The sequence below is a fragment of the Uloborus diversus genome, chromosome 8 (genome assembly GCF_026930045.1).
Source record: "Uloborus diversus isolate 005 chromosome 8, Udiv.v.3.1, whole genome shotgun sequence".
NCBI lineage: Eukaryota > Metazoa > Arthropoda > Arachnida > Araneae > Uloboridae > Uloborus > Uloborus diversus.
Window position 1 is genome coordinate 113,867,228 of NC_072738.1, and position 21,057 is coordinate 113,888,284.

A 21,057-nucleotide genomic window follows, 5' to 3' on the forward strand; every position below is an offset into this window, starting at 1 on the left:
CTGTACTTGAATGTTCAGATGCAATAAATTTTTAAGATACAATATAATTTTAGGACTTTTTTCTGTTTTTGATATTTTCTGACAAAGCACAATTTTATTAAAAATATAGTATTTACTTAATTTTACTTAAAACCATGTGTTTTACTGTGGTATTTACAATAGTGTCTGAAATCAAACCAACACTACTGAAATATGTAAAAATGTACCACTTAAAATAATTACTGTCATATATGGTACGTACACATAGTTTGAGAAACTTCAGTTTTAATACCAAGTAGGCCCCCATTTCGAGTTCCGCCCCAGGCCCCCATCTGTCTTGGTACGCCACTACTGTATATGTATATTATTTTCATGGCACATTTGTGGTAACAACGTCATAGCTTTGTGGTTTTTGATTTACTAATATTGTAGAGATGACCAGGTTCTATTTATCGCACGAGCACCGGGGGCTCGTGTAATGGACAGGACATTTCTCAGGAGCCGAAAATTGTTCCATAATATCGTCTTTTTTAAAAATATATGCCAACATAAATAAGCCTTTTACAGTAGGAAATTAAACTGACTTTTTCCATTCGCATGTCTTAAATTGAAATTTTCCAAAAATGTCAAAAGAAAAAAAAATAAGGACAATCAAATGCATAAGAGCACTAGCACGCTTTATAAGGGTTTTGTGGCACCTGACTGGCATCACGGTGGTGTCGGTTCTAATCAGTCGAGCTTTTAAAAATTTGGCGAAAGGATCTGAAAGCATGTTGTTTGCATTTGACATTGTTTTCTTTCCCAGGCGGCAGCTTCGTTTACTCTACTAAAGAAACTTTACGCATACTTTACTCTACTAAAGAAAGCCTGCCTCAGGGGGATGGATGAGGAGGTCTAAAACTGTATTTTTGAGTCTTTTACTTCGAAAAATTGGAAAGGGGAAATTAATATACTCTATTTGCAATCGAGCAAACTTCGCTTATGACACCCACCTTTCGTTTTGTGTTCTCAAATTTTTGTTATGACCCCTCCAAAACCACAAACCGGTCCGACCTTGTGGCAAATATGAAGTCGTAACCTGTAAAGCGGATTTAGACATATTTTCCGCATTATTTATTCAGTTTTTAGATTCATTGCTTGTTATAAATTGAATTACTAAGGTGGTACTAATTTCACACTTATAATAATATTATTCCACAGGCCACGAAATATTATCTAAACGTTCTAAGTTCAAATCTAGTAGCAAATTTGGAGACAAAAACAAATCTATAATCTGTAAGACGTTTTATGTTTTAACAGTGTTAACATATTTTTGAGGATAACACGGTAAAAATATTTAATATTTTTATTTATAGTCCCTGTCAGTCAGTCATTATTGTCATTTTCATAGACAGCTCGCACAAGGGGGGGGGGGGGAGACTGCCCTACTTTCGAAAGTAAAAGTGGCTTTTACCCCTCATTTTTCAGAGTTAAAACTAAAAATCGATTGAAAAATGATTTTTCACAGGGGTTAAATTGAGTTTTACCACCAAAGTAATAACTAAAAATTCTGAATAACAAACTTTTCTCATCTTTGTTTCATAAAAATGGAACTTTGAATTCGAAGAGGGAAGTCTGGTGGTCTGCGTGGCCATCCGCCCGATTTTTGAGACCATTTTCCGCATTTTTTGGAGGTCAGAGAATCATAAATGTTAAAAGCCTTTAATACAACCCAATTTTACGAAAAAAAAAAAAAAAGAAAAACCCAGCTTCAGGGGCCACACCTTTTTACCCTATCCCTTCCCTACACACTTTTTCTGACCACCCACTTTTTGGGTGCACCAGCCGCCTATGGCATTTTTCATCAGTATTATCATTCAGTTTATGCCAATACAGGTGATGCGTATTGTGTACAGTATCCGCTAGGTGGCAAGCTGTTATTAATCTTTACTTATCACTGAACTCTTTTTTAGAGATGTTACTATTTTCAACCAAGAGAGGGCAGTAGTTTCCACTTTCGCAAACTGTATCAATCGGCTTTTGTAAATAGGAATCTTGTGAACTTTGCTAATGTCTGTAGAGTGAATGAAAACGGTCTCATGTTAGTGCAGCTAATTTGTGGTTTGATTTGAAAAAACTCTGATAAGCATTCCACTAACTACTTCGGAGGTTGTAAACAAACAATGCCTGGATTATGATGCCGTAAGTTCTTGATTTAAGAAAAATAATTTACCACATACGCTTTTCTTATTATCATACTATGATGATCAAATTTGGTTACATTTTTTTTAGCGTATTGTGAGATAGAAGGCGTGTTTGCGAATTGGGTCATGTTTATATTTCTCTTAATATGGTAATCATGTAAAGAAATCGTAAAGACCGTAAAAAAGATCTCTTTTTCGTCCAATTATCCAATTGTTCTCTGATTCTTCTAAATGAAAACAAGCAGCTCGTTTTCCTCTTTCCCCTTTTACAAGTATTTTAAAAGTCATTTGATGCACCTATACACCGGATTATTGTTATTTTAAATTCATGTATTTCCTGTGTTAGAAATTTTATTCTATGATTAGATCATTGTATTTAAATCTTCCTGTAAATTTAAGTTGTGGACAAAGAATAACGCAAATGAAGAATAATATTAGCCATAAAATGTCAGTTTAATTCTGAAATTTGATTGCAAGTAAATTCAAACAAAATTGAAAGTAAATCGAATATAACTTTGATAAAACTTTGTAGTTTACTATCGACTTTTTTCTGTATAGTGTGCTATAAAATAAATTGATAGAGATCTTGTTGTGATCTTGCAGAAAGCGCCTACATTTATCAAAATAATTTGCCAGACAGATGTACATTGTACACTCATCCCAGTTCATTTAATATGAAGAAATATGAAAAATTTTTAACAATGATATCACTTATGTAAGTAGGTTGTGTGATTGCATGTAAAGTTTAACTCCAATAATAATCGTTTGACTGGAAATGTTTAACTGTTAGAAAAATCACTCTAATGAGAAGAAAAAAAGAAAAATCATCAGAGCTTTATAAATTGTGATCAAGGGACTATTACATTTGTTGTTTTATGTAAATAATTAACTTGGGTAAGCTTTTTTTTCCTTTATAAAAAATGTACAATTCTTTTAATCTTATTGTTAATCCAGTTTATTCAATGATTTTTTGTTGGAGAAATATCTGCATGCATTTATGTATTTAAATCAAATGTGATAGCTCAAGTCTGTTATTACATTTATTGCTAATTTTTTCATCCAGGAATAAAAATTGGCCTGTATTGTTACTTTTCCAACAAGGACAATATTACTGAACATTCAAATTAAATCTTTTTCTTGAAATTAATTTTCAAACCAATGAGAGGTAAAACAATGAACATAAATTTTCGTAACTATGATATATTGAATTCAAGTTTTATTCTGAATAGTAATCCTTTTTAGGAAATGTATTTTTAAATATTTTTTTCAAGTACTAGCAAATATGACCTTTGATATTCTTTCTGAATAGCGCATTCATTGATATTTTATCTCAATATAATTTGTATTTATCTCGTGTTGTGTTCAAAAGCATGTCATTGAATTTTGAAGTTTAATCTGGAAACAAATTAATAATAATATTGTAATGTGAAAGTAAACAATTTTGCATGGAAAAAGCTTTCAAAAATACTTTCAGACTGATGACGTAAATCAGAGAAAGCATCAGAAACCTGAATCATTTGATATTCTTCAGAATCCACCAACTTTGCTTGCTAGTGTTCTGCCTTGAAATCAATTGAGCTTTATCAATAAATACTCTTAAAAATTCATATTTTTGACAGTAATTAAAAAGCTTGCCCCATCAACCAACTTCACTTCATTCTCCAGGGTGCTCCATACCTACTCTGGTGGTTTAACCGGTTGAATAGGGCTTTTTTTTATCCATGCCAGGTTGCTGAATAACCCCTTATTACAGGTATCGATTTGGATTGGAAACTTTCGGACTTAGTGACTATGGAAACATTTAATGTGTGCCGATAACCATTAACGAGCACAGAGGATTTTCAACCAGCAGGCATTAAACCTGAGACCCTCCAGTTTCGAGTCCACTTTACCAATCAGGTCACCACAACCCCACCAACCAACTGCAAAGTATATAATAAAAGCAGAGAGAGAGAGAAAAATGATATTTCATGCATTAGTAGAATCATAATTCATGCTCATACCATACACCTTTTGTAGCTCGTTCAAGTTGAAATCATAGGGTCATGAAGGGATAAAATTAAAATATTGTTTATTTCCCTCCATTTTTTTGTCTCCCAGCTGCTGCAAAATTTACCTGAAATAAAAATATGTTTCCCATGGTAGTCCTCAAACAAAGAATAAAAAAATTTTTTCTCTGTAAATGCTGATTATGTACAATTTTTTGGAGGAAAAATAATGAAAACATCCTCCTCCTCATAAAAAAAAAATACTTTAATTGCTCCCTTAGTTGCATTATCCTTTATGTTCTGAGAAAGTTCATTAAATTTACACACACACAAAAAAGATGAATTTATGCAATGAATCAGATTTTAGTTAATTATAGCTTAAATAAAACCAATTTTACAATTTAAAAGTTACAAACTTACTGTAATAGTTAGGATTCTGAAAATTAATTTTTGCTGTTGAAAAGCAGCAAGCACTTATATTATTCCTGGGTAGGGCAAGGGGGAACGCAGCCTTTCATACCTTCAGTGGCTTGATAAAATGAGTACCAAGCATGCTTGTGAACTAAACACTGTGGGTTCTGCATATGAATGACCATCTGACTGGAACATCTGCATTGCACCCCAGAGCGCTCGGTCTTCTAAACCAAGAGTAGGCCTTGGCCCCTCGGTGCTGAGTGTAGTTCTTTTCAAAAGCACTTAATTTTGCAAGCCGTAACTTTTGTAAAATAAAGATATTGGTGATTTTGCGAGGGGAAAATTTCCTAATTTTACGTAAACAGAGTCTAAAATTGAAAAATCCCAAAACTACCTAAATAGAACCGCTTTTTGCATACAGCCATATTTTTATTATTGAATCATGAGATAAATTGCAAATAAAGGTGCTTCCTCTTAACAGTTTCATAACCAGGGCTGTGGAGTCAAAGCGTTGGAGTCGGACTGATTTTGGGGTAAAGGAGTCGGAGTCATTCGCGCCTCCTGTCAAGAAAAGTTTTTTGACTAACCAGGGCTGTGGAGTCAAAGCGTTGGAGTCGGACTGATTTTGGGGTAAAGGAGTCAGAGTCATTCGCGCCTCCTGTCAAGAAAAGTTTTTTGACTAAGCAAAAAAAAAGAAAAAATCCCTCAAGTTACAGCTGTTAAAAATTGAAAGCACGGGATTTGATCAACATCTGTTTGTTAAACATTAAAGGAGAGCAAATCAATCCTGTTCAATTTTTTTTTTAAATGGGATTTTTAAGTAATTTCACTTTAGAAATCGCAACTATTGGATAATTTGATTTTCAAATTGAATTTCTAACGTTGTATACATCTTAGGTTTACAATAAAATACAAGGTGAAAATTTCATAAAAGGGAATTAATGTTTCAATCTCTGTTTAGGGGTGTTCTCCCCTTTCCCATGAGGAAGGGGGGACTTGGGGAAATAAATAAATAAATAATAAAAAATTCAGAGTCGGACGTTTCAAAATCTAGGAGACAGAGTCAGCAATTTTTCTTCCGACTCCGCAGCCCTGTTCAAAACATTATGATTCTTAAAATTTTTGAATGGAGAACAAGAATGAAGCTTACTCTACTGGTCCCACGGACCACTAAAACTTATGTTCTGCTGGTTGGATGGATGTTTTTGTGGTCTCAGACTAACAGATCACTGTAAATTTTGAGCCCTGCAACAGGTTTCATCTTTCAAAACACCAAAAGTTATCCAAATTTATTAAATCATCATGCAACCATTAATTTTGGATAGGATGTGATTTTTATGAATTGTTAAATACATTGTTTCAATAGTAACTTAGTTTTTTTTGGTTGTTGTTATTGGTTTGTCTCGTGCGTTTATACATAGGTATGATATACACACACATTAAATGGCCAGGCGTTAAATATTTTCAATTACTAATGTTATTAATATAATTCTGGCCTGCACAAAAATATATACACATTTTTCTTTTAGTCAGGAAAGTAAGAAGTAAAGTAAGAAGTAACACTTCTTGATGTATAGATAAAATAAATTATATCTTATTGCTTCCTGCTTTATCAAATTTAATTGTTTTCATGTGGGATATTAGGGTTTCTGGAGGGGTGGGCGTGGGTCTTGGCGCAGACTGCGGCATTGAAACTTTTATAAAGGGTGTTTTAAGGAATATTTTCCTTTTTGGGTTGGGGGGGGGGGGGTGCACCCTTTCTTGTAGAGAGGATGGGCACCTTGGAGACATTGAGCGTCATAGGCGGCTAATGCACTGAAAAGAGTGCGTGGTCAAAAGAAGTGAGGGGGCTAGGGGACTGATTTTTTTTCTCGAAATTAGGTTTTATTATTGGATTTTAACACTACTAGTTAAAAGACCTCTAAAAATATGAAACATAGCATCAAAAACTAAGATGGATGTTCAATGTAAATTACCTACTTCCAATTAAAAGTTCTATCCTTATGAAATAATATGAGAAAAGTCCATTTATTTATAATTCTTATTTTCATGAAATTTTTCAATCCACCCTGTAAAAAGTTACTTTTTAATAGATTACTAGAGGACCCGACAGACGTTGTTCTGTTCAAATTTTATAAATTGAAAAAATTTCAATAAGCTATCAAGTGTTTGAACCGTTCCGTTAAAAAAAGAAGTTAAAAAAAAAGGTTTTAAGCTGCTATTGTGTCAGAATTCATATATTTATTACAACTTAATTTATCTAATGCCCACTGAGCAGTTGTTTTATTAACTATTTTTTCTCTCGTACTTGATGGTTTGTTCTTTCTGCCATACTCAAAAGATAAAAAGCGTCCTCAGATATTAAGTGTAAAAATCTAACTACCCATCTAGAACAAACGGGAAATCCCGCTGCAACATCCCCCATATGAAAAAGAATAAAACAATCGAAAGGATATCGTTTAGAAAAATGATAAAGGTAAAAACAGTTCTTTGAATAAGCGAAAATCACTCATCCCTCCCCCCCCTCCCGATGTAAAATAAACATTCTTCAACCAAAATGACTAAAATCTGTTTAAAAACGAAAAACAATTCTTTGCAATTTGAAATATTTCGCCAAATAAACTAAAAATACAATAAATTACATTAACGGTATCTTCAAAATGTAAACAAATAATTGCGCAACTCTATTGTTTATAGCCAAATTCACCAAGCCACCACGTTACTATAATCCAGCCGATCAGTGAGAGAAGCGAACTCCCATCTTTTGAACGAAAACTTCATATATTTGCCTAATTTTTTCTTTCCGCCAAAGATAAAAATCTTCCACTGCACTGATCTTGGGTGTACAGAACTACCCTGTTGTAATTTATCTGGACGAAACTAAAATTTGTTCCGTCTTTGAATTCCAACATCTTTTCCTTTAATAATGTACTGATTAGTTAGATAATCTTTAAAGTATTCTTGACATTGGTGCCAAAACTCAGATTTCAGCCGAGAAACAAATGTTGCTAGGTTCGGTACTTTCTGATCATTTTGTTAGGAAACCTAACGCACCGATCTGGTCACATGGTTCAACTACGACGACAGAATACACGTTTTGCGTCAACCTTGCAGCATTTTACTTTAAAATGTATCACGGAACCTAAAATCGTTACTTTCAAAAGAGAGAGAGAGAGAGAAATGAAGGCTTCACTTTCTCTCTCTACGTTTTATCTATTCTCAATAATTGACATATCACAGTAGGAAATTTCATTACAAAAAGCAGAGCTGGATTTCTTATTGTCCTTTGGCAACAGGTTAAATATTTATTTCAATTCTCGCTCAACAATAGGTTAAAATAAATATTAATCATTTGGGAGTTTTTGCCGTCCAATGTTTAAATTAATTAATTAATTAACAATAACGTTTCGGATTCGATCCATCGCGCTTCGAAACCATGCTTGCCACAACTTAATTACACACAAAAAATTTGATCAAAATCGGTCCAGCCGTTTAAAAGCCGTATGGTGACAAACGTACGCACAGAAAATTTTTATATATTAAGATTAATTTTTAGCTCTAAAAAGCAAAAATTGAATATTAATGTATTGTGAAAAAAACATGAAATTGTAAGATTAATTCATGAGTCCATGACTTTGTGCTAGAAATTACAAAATTTAAAATTTTCCTGGATAAAAAAAAAACTCCCCCCCCCCCACCTCAATTTACGCTTTCTTTTCAACCAATTCTCATCTCTGGTTTGAATCTATCTTTACTATTAATAAAGCCGAAAGTCTGGATGTTTGTTACATGCACAGCTCCTGACCGTTCGGCCAGTTTTCATGAAATTTGGCACAGAATTAGTTCGTGGCATAGGGGTGAGCACCTCAAAGCGATTTTCCAAAAATTCGATTTTGTTCTTTTTCTATTCCAATTTTAAGATTATTTTACCGAGCAAATAACACAACATGGATGGGTAAATTACCAAATTATCATAACGTGGAACTGTAACGTGATCGAGCAAATTGGCGAGAAATTCATCATCCATTACTTGTAAATATGCAGGCGAACCAAATGACCTTTTAATTTTCTACTACGGGCAAAGCCGTGCGGGGTACCGCGAGTACAAAAATAAAACCGCTTTTAGTACTCTCGGATGTTCGTCGATTTTAATTTTCAAGGTCATCCTGAGCTTTCTGTTGATAATAATCAGAAATGTACTGTAATTGAAACTCATATTAGCTCTCACAGTTGGTCCGGATGCATTTGAGCTAAAAATAACTCGCGAGCAAAGCATTTCCGTTCATTGATAAAAGACGTGAGACAATCAAGTATTCATCCCTTATTTAATTAATGCGTTCAGGACAGGACTTCTGAAACATATGCAGGGGTAGAACATTAGAGACTGAACAATTAACGACACGTTTTCTTCGTTCAGTTTTAGATGTGTAAAAATGTTACAAAAGATTTTATTTGAAGAATAGCATTTTTTCTTCTTTTGCATATGCTGTGATTCAAAGGGGGAAATAAAATCCTTTATTTCTCGCTGTTAAACCTCTTAGAACAAACTGCGGTGAAACTGCTTAGAACAAACTAGGTGCCGCGGCACCCTGGGGTGCCGTGGCAAGAGACGAGGGGTAACTCGAAGTATCCATGTTATCAATGTATGTACGTTAGTTAGCTTTGCCAAATAAGGTCATTGACTTGACCATCATCAGAAGGCCTAACTGATGATAAAGCGTTATGAACGCACAGTTTTAAGTAACCAGGCAAAAGTTATTACAGAAGACTGATGAGTACCTGATCTTATTTTTCTGTAAGTTTTGCTTCAACATGGTTAAGTGTAGGTTACTATTATAAAAAAGTTGCATATTGTTCTTGTAGCCTAATTTATTTAGTCGACAAATTCGCAAAAGTTGAATGTCGCTATGTACCCTCATTTTTTCCCCTGTGATTTGACTTCTACCTAAAAAAGTAAATTAATGGTTGTTTATGCCGTGTTTAGCTTTCTTAGCGCTCCGGTATCGTTATAATGTGACACCGGTTGGTGGTATGGTTGACAGCAAGCGTAGAGCGCAATTTTAATTCGCTTCTTGATTATCATGACGTGGAAACGCGGTACAAAGATGCGCCAAAGAGCATCATTTGTGACGTCATCAAGACCACGCCCTGTTTGAAAAATCGGACATTTAAAAAAATTAATTGAAAAATTACTGTTAGGAAAATGAAAGTATTTTCTGGGTTCATGTTATTTCTTTTGCTCATTCTATCAACTTCAATGACTAAAAGTATAGTACTTTTGACTGAAGGAAACCACCCCACTATTCCAACTTCTTTCCGTTTTTAAATACAACATGAACAAAACTACAATTTGCCGGACTGAAATTAGAACATTTAATAAATTTTGACCATAGTTTTCGAGCTAGCAGTATTTTCGCATCACCTTTTCAATTTCTCAAAAATCCTATTTGAGGAATGCTGTTCAAATTGTATTATACGATAATGTAAAAAAGCTAATAAGTCTGTAGCGATACAATAATTAAAATGATTATTGTTTGGAATCCTGTTTCTTCGAATCTGTGTAGAAAGAATTAAAAAAGAGAAGATCAAACTGATCTTGAAATAAACTATCCTCAAGATCCGCGATCTTATAGATATTAGGTCAAGTTTGAAGTTTTTTTTATTATTATTTTTTTAGGGCAACGTCAAGCGTGAATATTCAAACAGAATCGTGTATTTTGGGAGATAGCGAAATAAAAAGTTTGAATGTAATCAGGACATTCAATGAAGATTAATTTTAAAAAAAGGGAAAAAAAACAGCACTTGGGTTGATCTTAAATCGAATCAGTTTAATTTTATTTTTGTAATAATGCTACGGAATGATGAACAGAAGTGAAATGTGAGCACAAAGAAGTAATGCGTTAAAGATTAGAAAAGTGTATTTGTAATGCAAAGTATAGCTCTCATGACAAGACGTTTGACCGTGGACGAGTTAATTTCTGCTTGGGGAGGAACAGAAGGAATTCTTTCATTAACATATGACCGAAAACAATCCCAGTATTGAGAAATAGCAAACTGGTTTTATCCTCCTCCTTATTTTAACTATGGACCTCCCCCCCCTAACATCGATGACTCACCCCTCAAATATTACACAACACTCCCTCCCCCTTTAATGAGATTAAAATCCCTTCAACATGCCCCTAAAAATACCCATGGTGCAGTCTACGCCATGACCTCCCCCTCCCCCCACCCTGAAGTAGGCTTTCTGACTGAAGATTTAAAAAAAAAAACAATGAAGTATGCCTCAATCAAAGAAAAGGTGCAATACAGGGGCGCTCCGAACTTAAAACTTTTGAGAGGGGTGGAGAGATTTTAAATCATCCAAATGAGCCTCCGAATTTTGCCAAGTGATAAATTAAGAACACACACCATAGATACCATCTGCATCTCATGAGAAGAGACATGAAACACCATTATAAAAATATTTAAAAAATTGTAATTGTGCAATGCTCCGTCAGATAAAATTTGTCGAATAAGGAAAATTTTTGGGAGATAAAAGTGACGTCCATTCCAATCGGGGCGTTCCTGATGCAGTTTCAGTCTGGAATTCATTCATCTAACTTTGTAAATACCATTGACTTCCGATAAACCGGGATGATCTCGAATAATCCAATTAACAAGAGTTTTGCTTATCTTTTTTTTTTTTGGATAAAACGGTTTAAGATGCTGTAAAAGTATTTATTTTCGCAAAAAAGCAATCAATTTCGCAAGCTAAAGCTTTCGCGAATTTTATACTAAAAAAACCGAAAGTTTAAAAATATCTCGCGAGGTTTAAATTTTTGCGATCACGAAGGGGTTTGCAAAAATAAAAGCCTCTGTGCTTTTACAGCAAAGGTATCCCCCCCAAGAACAAGGGCGCACCCCCTAAATATTGCGAAGACCTCCCCCAAAAGCAACCCCCCATAAAAAATGAAAAATACCCTAACAACACCCCCCAAAAATTTTCAATGGCGCAGTCTGCGCCATGACACTTCCCGCCCTCAGTGGGGGTCTTTTTACAGTATATTGTGCAGTTGTGCAGAACGATAATAATTAACCTAAAGTAAAATTACAAAAAAATAGTGAGAATTTTTAATACTTATTTATATTTATTACCACACTCAGTCCTCCCCCGCAAGCGCAAGGGTACTCCTTTACTTTTTTCCAGAGCGGTACGTCCCGGATAATCCAATCCCGGTTAATCGAGGGTCTATCAAGAAGCATTTTTAGCATCATTTATTAAATTTCAATTTTCCTGAGTGATATTTACTGATCATGATCGTGATGTGGTTACTTTGCTGATTACTTGCTGCTTTACGACTCAGTTTTCTGGCATTTTTCGAATTTAGAGAGATCTCATTTTATCTTTTGTGCCCAAATGGTTTTTGAAGAGTAAAAGGTCAGTGCTCTTGTGAGAAGACAAATGAGTTGCCATAAAATGCTAGTTTATTACTCGGCTCTGGCGTGCCAAAATCGATGGGGATTTCTGGGTAATAAGAAACTGCTAGTTACGGCTGAAGAGAAAATTTCTCTTGAGAAATATTGTTGTTAAAGTTCGTATGTAGTTAAGTGTTTATGAATGTTTCAACGATAAATTACTTTTGTTTTTATGCACCTCAAATTTGCATACTGCCAGTGCTGTAGTTAGAAAGAAACGCAGGGGGGGGGAGGGGGGTATTATTATAAAAATAATCGAAGTTTAATGTAAATTGATTTTATTCAAACCACCTTTTTAAACAAAAATTTAAAAAAATGTATTTCTTTTTGTTTTGATGATATATAGAAGAAAGTATTGAATTTATGAAATTTTTCGAATTTTGACGGATTTGGACGTTTTGAAGCGTGCTGAGTCCATTTTTACTTTTTTAGAATCTAAAGCTTCAGCTAAGTAGTCCTTTTTTTTTTTTTTTTGTTGGAACGAAAATCCGTTGAACACGACATCTACTCCATACAAAGGAGTGTTCCCCAAACATTTTCCCCCCAACTACCGTGCTTCATACGGTATTATTACTGATTGTTTGAGTTTTATGATTTTTTTTATCTTTATGTAGTATGGGAAAATATTTGAAAAATAATTAACTTAAAACATATGATTACACAAAAATTGTGGGTGGTATAAAAATTCTAAGTGGATATTTGAAATCAGCGTCGAAAATTACCCTAGGAATAATATAAATGTGTCATGTAGCAAAACCATTGTTTACCAGTGTAATTATTACTGACCCAGGCAACGCCAGCTATTTTTGCTACAAATAAAGCTGAAAGATAAACTAAGTATTGCTACATGCAATCTATCCACAGCCCGGTTCAGGGGCGTGCACATAAGTTTTAAGGGCCACACAAATGACCTTTACGGCCCCCCTCCATCTTGCTTACCCTTACGTCCCTACATGTATTTCACCCCTCATTTTTAAAATCTCGTGCCCCTTCAGGCTCGCCCCCCCCTCCCGTGCACGCCCCTGACCTGGTCAAAACATCCAGAAGCTATAGTCTCAAGGACGTATACAAGAGAAGGGCGATGGGGTCGATCGCTCCTCCCTTTAGGGATCCCGCACCGGCAAATTTTCTGACTTGAAGTCTTAAAACGCAAACTTGGGCCATATTTGACGACGTTAAAGAAAGAAATGGGGTTCGAACGAGGCCTTCGAGATAGGAAGGCCATCCAACTAGCAAATGACGTCATCGTTTGTCGATCCACAATGATATTGGGAAGTGAGCACTTCGATTAATATTTTGGTTAAATAAAACTATTTGGTTTATTTATTATTGACTTCTGTTATTTTAGTAGCATTACAAGTTCTACTTTTTCATTTGAAAACATAAAAAGGAACCGATAATCATACATTAAAAAATACACTGAGCTTAATTCATAGTATTTGACATAAAAACATTTATAAGTATTACAAAGTATTCAAATAACTAAACACGATTTTATTTTACAATCATGTTAAAACAAAGTGATAAATAAACACAGTTTTATTTTTCATTGGAAATTGTTTTTTAACTAATCGCATTTTAACTACTCGTATATTGTATTGAAACATTAAGTCTTAAGAAGTATTCAAATAAATAAATGAACTTTCATTTTACAATTACATCAAAACAAAAAATAATATTACTATTGTATTTGAATAAGAATTAAATGAAATTTTAAAAAATAAATAAACATTTTTACTTAAACGGGAAACATGACTGCAATATGTTTCAAAGACATAACATCAAATTAAAGTACATAATACCATATTATTAATGTTAACTTAGCTGAGCAAATTTATGCTTTTCAAAAGACGTGAATGCTTGGGTGCCATCCCCCAAAGTAGACGGTGCCCTACCCCCTTCAATTATGAAAACTTCAAAAAAAAAAAAAAAAAAACCCAAAACATCTCCATTTCTCTTAAAATTTCAAGGGCACAGTTATTTATAACTATAGCCGTTGAAAAGCTATCATTACTATGAGACTATGATTCCGACCCCCCCCCCCCTTCGGTGGGCACTCTCGAAAAATTACACAGGAATTCAACTTGAAAAACGTTAATTAAAGAATGTATAATACAACATCATGAATACTGTATGTTGTACATCCAAAAAATGTATTCAATATCTAAACAGCCTTTTTTTTTTTTTGGAATTCGGCTACTTTTCCATTTTCAGCTTTTTCTGCTGCTAATGATTCTTGTGTGTGGGGGGGGGGGCTTTAATAGTTCATCATTTTAGGCTTTTGAAAAATTATTTTAAAAAGCATTAATTGATGACAAAGTAACCTTTTTCAAAAAACTTTTCATAGAATGACCATTTTAGCAACTTTCTTTAATACTTAAAACCTCATATATGTTAAATTTAGATCAACATTTTGCTGAGTATGCTCTTTTAGGAAATCAATGTGACAGTTTTGTGACAGGGGGAAGGGAGGGGATAACAAGAAGTGTGACATCACGCGTTGTTTATAACAATATGCTCATGTTGAACAGCGTTACATGTAACAAGGAGGAGGGGGGGGGATTTGTTCAAAAGTTTGCATAATACTTTATAGACAGCCCCTTAATACAATTAATGTTACAGTTTCAGAGTTCCTGAAAGCTTATTAACAGAAAACCCAAGGAGTTCAAAAAATATGTAGTTCAAGATATTTTGCCTTTTTTAAGCATGAACAAACAAGCATAGAGCATTTGGCAAAAACACGTTGTGTATCCACTGCTCAAAACTAATCTTTCGCAAGCCCAGAAATTATGAATACCGTTAACTTAACCACAATGTGTGCATAAATATCATAAAACTTAAAGACAACAGTGAAAAAAAAACCGTATATATTTTTTAAATTTACGCACAGAACCAGCTTGTTTGAATAACATTGCAGGGGCGTAGTTGGGGGGAAATGTTTGAGTATCGGACCCACGACCTCCGGCGTTCAAATCTAATCTTCTATCTCAGAACTACGGAAGCCCATCAAGGAATGTTTTTTGATCAAAATAACACATGCTAGCGTATGAAACAATTTAATCGAAACGGAAAATATAAGATTAGTTCAGTTAAAAGCCTGTTTCAATAAACTTGTTTACATATTAACTGAATATCAACACCAAGTTACGTTGCTTCTGATAGCAACAAGTATATTTGCAGAAAATTTTGACATATGTATATTGTCAGCTTGGAAAATCCATTTCGAATAAATGCGTGTACAAAGTTGAAAAAATAAAGAAATAAAAAGTTGCAAGTTAACCGTTTCAAATATTAAAGCATTATACTAAAATTACAAATTACAGACAAAGATATCAGAAAGGAAACTGACAATTGTTCGTGTAATGGAGGAAAACTTAAGTAATCTTAACTGCATAAAATGTAAATTTGTTTATCTGAGAAAAGTACTTACCTCCGAACTTTAAAATTTATTCCATGAGACACCCAGCTTTTTTCTTCACGTGCAGGTTGTTCGGAAGCGGAAATCGCTGACTCAAATTCACTCATCAGACACTTATATTATATATATATTTTTTTAATTGCTTCTACATTCCGGTACGTGGAAAGGATGAGATAAATCCAACAGTATTGCATTCAAAAAGTGCAGCCGAAGTTAATATTTCCTATTTCATCTATTTCAACCAGACCAAGAAGCGCTATTGTTTAACTGGTAGACTGCACTGCTTTCAAAGTTTCGCGCCAAGTTCAAAGATCGACTACTGATGGCGTAACGAAGCGGGGGGGGGGGGGGGGGAGGGGAGTTGTCTGGCCTGTTATCACGTGGGTCTCGGTTCGAATCCGAGTGAGAATCTCCTTCTCGGAAATTTTCTGCTCCATCTTTAAACTTGATGATTTATTACTGCAACACAACAAGTGTTTGCTCACATTTTATTTTCATTTTCGAGAAATTATGGAATTAAATGTATTTAGTTTTTATTGAACTTTGTTTCTTGCAAGATTTTGTATGTTTAAATAAATTAAGTTTTTGTAAAAAGAAAATTTGGTAGAACCTAAATGCATCAATATCAAACTGTTTACACTAAAGCACCAATTAAAGCAAGACCTTTTACTTTTTTCAGTTAAAAACGCTCTTTATAATCTGACATCAAAGTTTCACTCAATTTATAATTTCATATTCCGTTTTTAAATTTTAGTTTAGTATTGAACTTTTTTATATTTTGATTTTATTGCTGATTTACATTATTCTAACTGTATAATTGTTATTTAAAATTTGCTTTTTCGTAAAATTTCAGAACTCCTTTTTTCTCGATTTTTTGTAAGCACGTTTTTTTATGAATAAAGTAGGCGCTAGTTTCACAAGTTCTTGTATGAAAAGAATCCCCAATTCCAGAATATTCAACTTTTTTTTCTCTCGAAATTTGTGCTATTTATGTCAATAGTATTCAATATAATGCCTGATTTACGCACAACGCTGACTTTATTTTTGCTAACCTACAAATCGTTTTTACATGTTGAAATCCCTCCCGTTTTGTGTTTAGCACGAATTGGGAGAAAATAAAATCATTGGACTGAAACCAGAGATTTTTGAAAGAAGTAGTGAATGAATTTAAAATAAATTATGCTTGAAACTTCCTCAAATAAATAGCTGAATAAACTTTAGAAGTAAACAAATCGGCTACTGGAATATCTCTCGTAAATGCTATAAATTGACCCGATTCTGAAATAAACGGGATTATTCATTAGTATTGTAAGAGCTAAAAACTTTTTTTCCCCCTAAATCAAAGCAACTAAAGCTTCTTTATTTTGAACTCGATCATCTGCTAACTATTTAAAAAATAACGGTATTTTAAGGTCAACTGCTGAAAAATAAATTTAGATTGCAAAGATGCAGCAGTGGTGCTGCGGGATCTTACGGCATGATTGGATCAGATAAGGTGATCCTTAAACGAATGCAAACGATTTTGTAACCATGGCGACGAAAATTCGTCCTCTTCGTAAATATTAAAACAACGAGCTAGACCTATTCTCGTCGTCATGGTAATCTGAAAAATCAGAGCAGCGTCAACCTCGGTCAAGTAAACGTAATAAGCAATTCGTGATTGCTCAAAAAAAAAAAAAAAAAAACACGAAATTTATAGTTGAAAGTTATGTATGAGTGTGAATTTTTCTAACGTGAAAGTTATTTCTAATTTTAATTAGTGGTTTCATTTGGACAGCAAAATTTATTATTACGGAATTTTTTGTGATATTTATCGCAAACCGGGTTTTTCTTCAAGAAAATCACATAATAAATCTTGGTTCAGAGTTTTATTATGTCTTGTCTGTTTTGTTAATTTGCTATTTTTACTATTGAAGTTGATTGCTGTCTATTCTCGTTTCTTTAATCGAATATCTTTACATCCAATCACTTTTATGCATTGAAAAGATGGTTCCTTGAAACCCCGAAACACACTTTTAAAGTTCTGAAAATTGTGCGTTTGGACTTTTTTTTCTTTCTTTGAATTTGTTGATTAAGTTGCCAATTTAGCGTTTTGTAGTTAAAAAATCAGCTAATTTTTTATGTAAACGTTCTTCAAAAAAAAAAAAAAAAACCTATCTTTTTTTCTTCTAAAACTAGAAATTAATCCCGCATGAAACCATTTCCTTTTCCTCTTCCGAATAAAACTCGAGAAGAATTAATTCCTTTATTTTTTGAAGAATCCATCGTAAGTCAATAAAAAAATTGAGTTACCTTTGATAAAGCTACACCGTTAAAGCAAATATATTGATTTTTAACTTAAATGAGGGAATTCACTTAATAAGAAGCTAGTTCTAAAAATACATCGAATTAATTTATGACGAAGCTTTGAAATGTAAAGGCTGAAAACGTGTTCATTTCGACAGTTAAAAACTGACGACATTAAACGTTTTGAAATTAAATTGACAGATCTTTTAATTGCTCTGTTTTTGATGAACTGGTCTTGTAAAAACGTTTTTCTTTCTTCTAACTCAACATGATATAAGCACCATGTAACAAGCAATTGTTACGCAGCATCTTTGTGCGTTGAATCCTAAATTATAATTAAACAATTCTGGAAATAATATTCCATCTTCCTTTTTTTTATTATCTTTTTTGTGTCGGGCCATAAATCTGTAGTTGGGGGTAAACGTAACCTGGCAGCATTGAAGGCTACGCAGATTCTGATCACTGCTTTACGACGCTGCCTGGTTAGGTTTGCCCCAACCAATGGGTATTAAATAAATTGTTTACCATTCGATTCTGAGCACAACTGTAAAGCCCAGATTTGCTGATTGTGCAAACAATTTGAGTGATACTGAATTTCAACCATAGCCTCTCCCCCTTCCACTGCTCCAGTAATGTCCAGTATGTTATTAAAGCGGTATCGCTACGCTATTGCTACCAAATGAAAATATCTAACATGGGTTCAATGTCTCTGGATTGGAGATATTCAACTCTAAAGTTCAGGGCCGAAAAGTAATTATTCTTTGTATTCGTTTCGTGGAAAGACATTTTCTATTTCAGTATTATTTTACATCTAAGTTCCAAAGTTATTGTCTGGAATATTTATTTCTTTTGAAATCCCGTGAGAACTTTTCCAGTTATCTCTTAAGGCAACTTTGCAGCTTTCTTTGTCGCTCCTTTGTTGAGTCCGGTACTTATTTCTAACCGCAATGAATCTAGAGCTTATCAAGCCGAAGTGTGTTATCTCATTTCTACTTCAGTTTTTTCTTATGCATAGCGTGCATTTTATCTCTTGGGCATCTGTTCAAAATTTAGTTGGTCTTGTTGAGTATTACTACGTTCGGAACTGCGGCCAGGGGGGCGGCATTTCGACTGATTAAAAAAAAAAAAATTTAAATTTTTTTTTATTATAAAATTTTAAAAATGCTTTAAAAATTAAAAAAAAAAAAAAACTCGCAAGAAAAAGAGCTAGAGGGGGTATATATAATCTACTGAGAAGGAACATTAGGCATCATTGAAAACAATTCTAAAAGAGAAAATAAGAAGAAAAATTACAATGCTACCTCCTATTGTCAAATCAATAAATCAGAATGTTCCAAAAAAAAAAAAAAAAAAACGATGACTTCCCACGTAGGCAACCCTGGCAGGGGGCGCAATTTCTTTAGTTCGCCATGGGCGCTAGACCCCATAGTTACGCTACTGCTTGGCAGTGGTGTTCTCATAGGGTATACTCCATACATGACGTATACTCTCAAACATTTTTTAGACATATAGTGTATACCCTAAAGCTTCATAAATTTTCATATTATGAATATGATGTATATGATCACATACACAAATTGTGCGTAATGGATTACTTGGAGTATACCCCCGGCATTTCAGCATTTCGTTTGGGGGGTCGAGTTTCTTGAACATGAATTTCCTTAGTACGGTATAAATACTTATTGGTTGACAAGAAGTGATAATATAATGGTTTTAATGTTAAATATAATTAGGTTTGGTTAAGGAGAATTAAATTTTTTGCGACTAATGCTTTAAATTTATTTTGTAATAAGTAATCTCACACAATATCTTGGTACTAGTTTTTATTTTTTGGTAAAGTTTTAATCTGCTATTTTTGGAGTCATGAAAAACAGAGAATTATATTTAATCAATATCCAGTTTTTTGCTTTATTGCCAGTACAGCTAAAGATGAAGGTTTTGCTTGCCTCATTGCGCTTCGAAGGTAATTCTCTAACTTCCGAGATACAAAAGTCAAAATTGGTTGACGTTCAGTTCTCCCACAACTTTCTGGTTGTGTGCTGAGTTTTTTGCATTGATGAAGAGGCTCCATTGTTGCCTTGAAATAGCTATATGATGTATTTTCGTGTTAATTTGTGTTTTATTTACATTGGTTTTTTCAATTTAATCGCAAAAGTCATTTGTCAAATGACTGACCTGATTGAAACAGTCAAAAAACAATGGAAGCAAGAAAGTTATGTCAAAAAACACATTTCCTTCAAATTCCTCTCTTAAAATAACCAAGAAAGTTTTTTAAATTGAACTATAGTATTTATTTTGTGTCATTAAAAAGGATAGTCACTATTCAAAAAACAATTCTTCTTCCCTCATGCTATTACTTATAAGTGTAATATTTTCTTTTTCGTTTTCTATAACCGACCTACATAATATTGAAATTAAGCCCAATGATAAATGTATCTCATCAAATCCTGTCTCAATTTCTTGAGAAACTGAATTGATCGTTTTATTCAAAATATTGATTTAATATTTTGACTAAAACTTCATGTTGGTTTTGTCACCTGTTCTACATTGGCATCCAGTAAAAATTGTTATGGAAAGTTCTGTCACAAAGTTCCACACTTGGTTCAAGTATGCAGTAGTGCGAAAATTACTAAGAATTTCAATTGTCAATCCAAGAATTAAGATTAGCGGATTGAAATTTTTATGATTGATTGTAGCATTGTTCAAAAAACGCTCCGCAGTATAAACAAGGTAAACAAAAATTTAAGTCATACATATTAAAATGATATCAGATTTTCTATCAATGAAAAGGTCACTTTCCAGTAATTCTTCCAGGGGGCTTTTATAGATTTAACTCTAGAATGCCATCTTCTGTCACTCAGTGATTGTCAAGTAAAGAGCCTCAAGATATATTTGTTCATATGAAAGTATTTTTGATGTGAGATGTTTTTCAAAAAAAAAAAAAAAAAAAAAACACATCTTTACCAAAAGTTACCATGAAAGCAAAAAAACATTGAGTTTCTAAAATGTGTTTTTACAAGGCATCAATGAACTCTTACCAGCTAAACATTAAGTTATAATATGAGCATTAAAATTTATGTAAAATGACATAGAGCTCACGCGAAAAAATTGCGCAGTCTCAACACTGTGTGGACATCTCATACAAGATGCACCATCATAACATAGAGTACACAAATTTGAAATATTCAACATGAAGAGATTACTTCTTTAATTAAGGCAAACAATTATTCTACACCAGTTTTTTCTGTTCAAAAAATGCAGGCAAATGATTTTCTAAGTTATCTAAATTGAATGTACCAATTTTTTTTTTTAAAATCTTAGTGAAAAATTTGGG

General features: G+C 33.5%; 1 protein-coding gene across 1 annotated transcript in view; it reads left to right on the forward strand.

Annotated features, from left to right (window-relative positions):
• Positions 1 to 2,046: 2,046 nt before the first annotated feature.
• The window catches only part of LOC129228548 (pleckstrin homology-like domain family B member 1), a 97,328-nt gene continuing 78,317 nt past the window's right edge, over positions 2,047 to 21,057 (forward strand). The window contains 1 exon segment of the mRNA XM_054863230.1: positions 2,047 to 2,160. The gene's annotated coding sequence lies outside the window, so the exon portion shown is untranslated.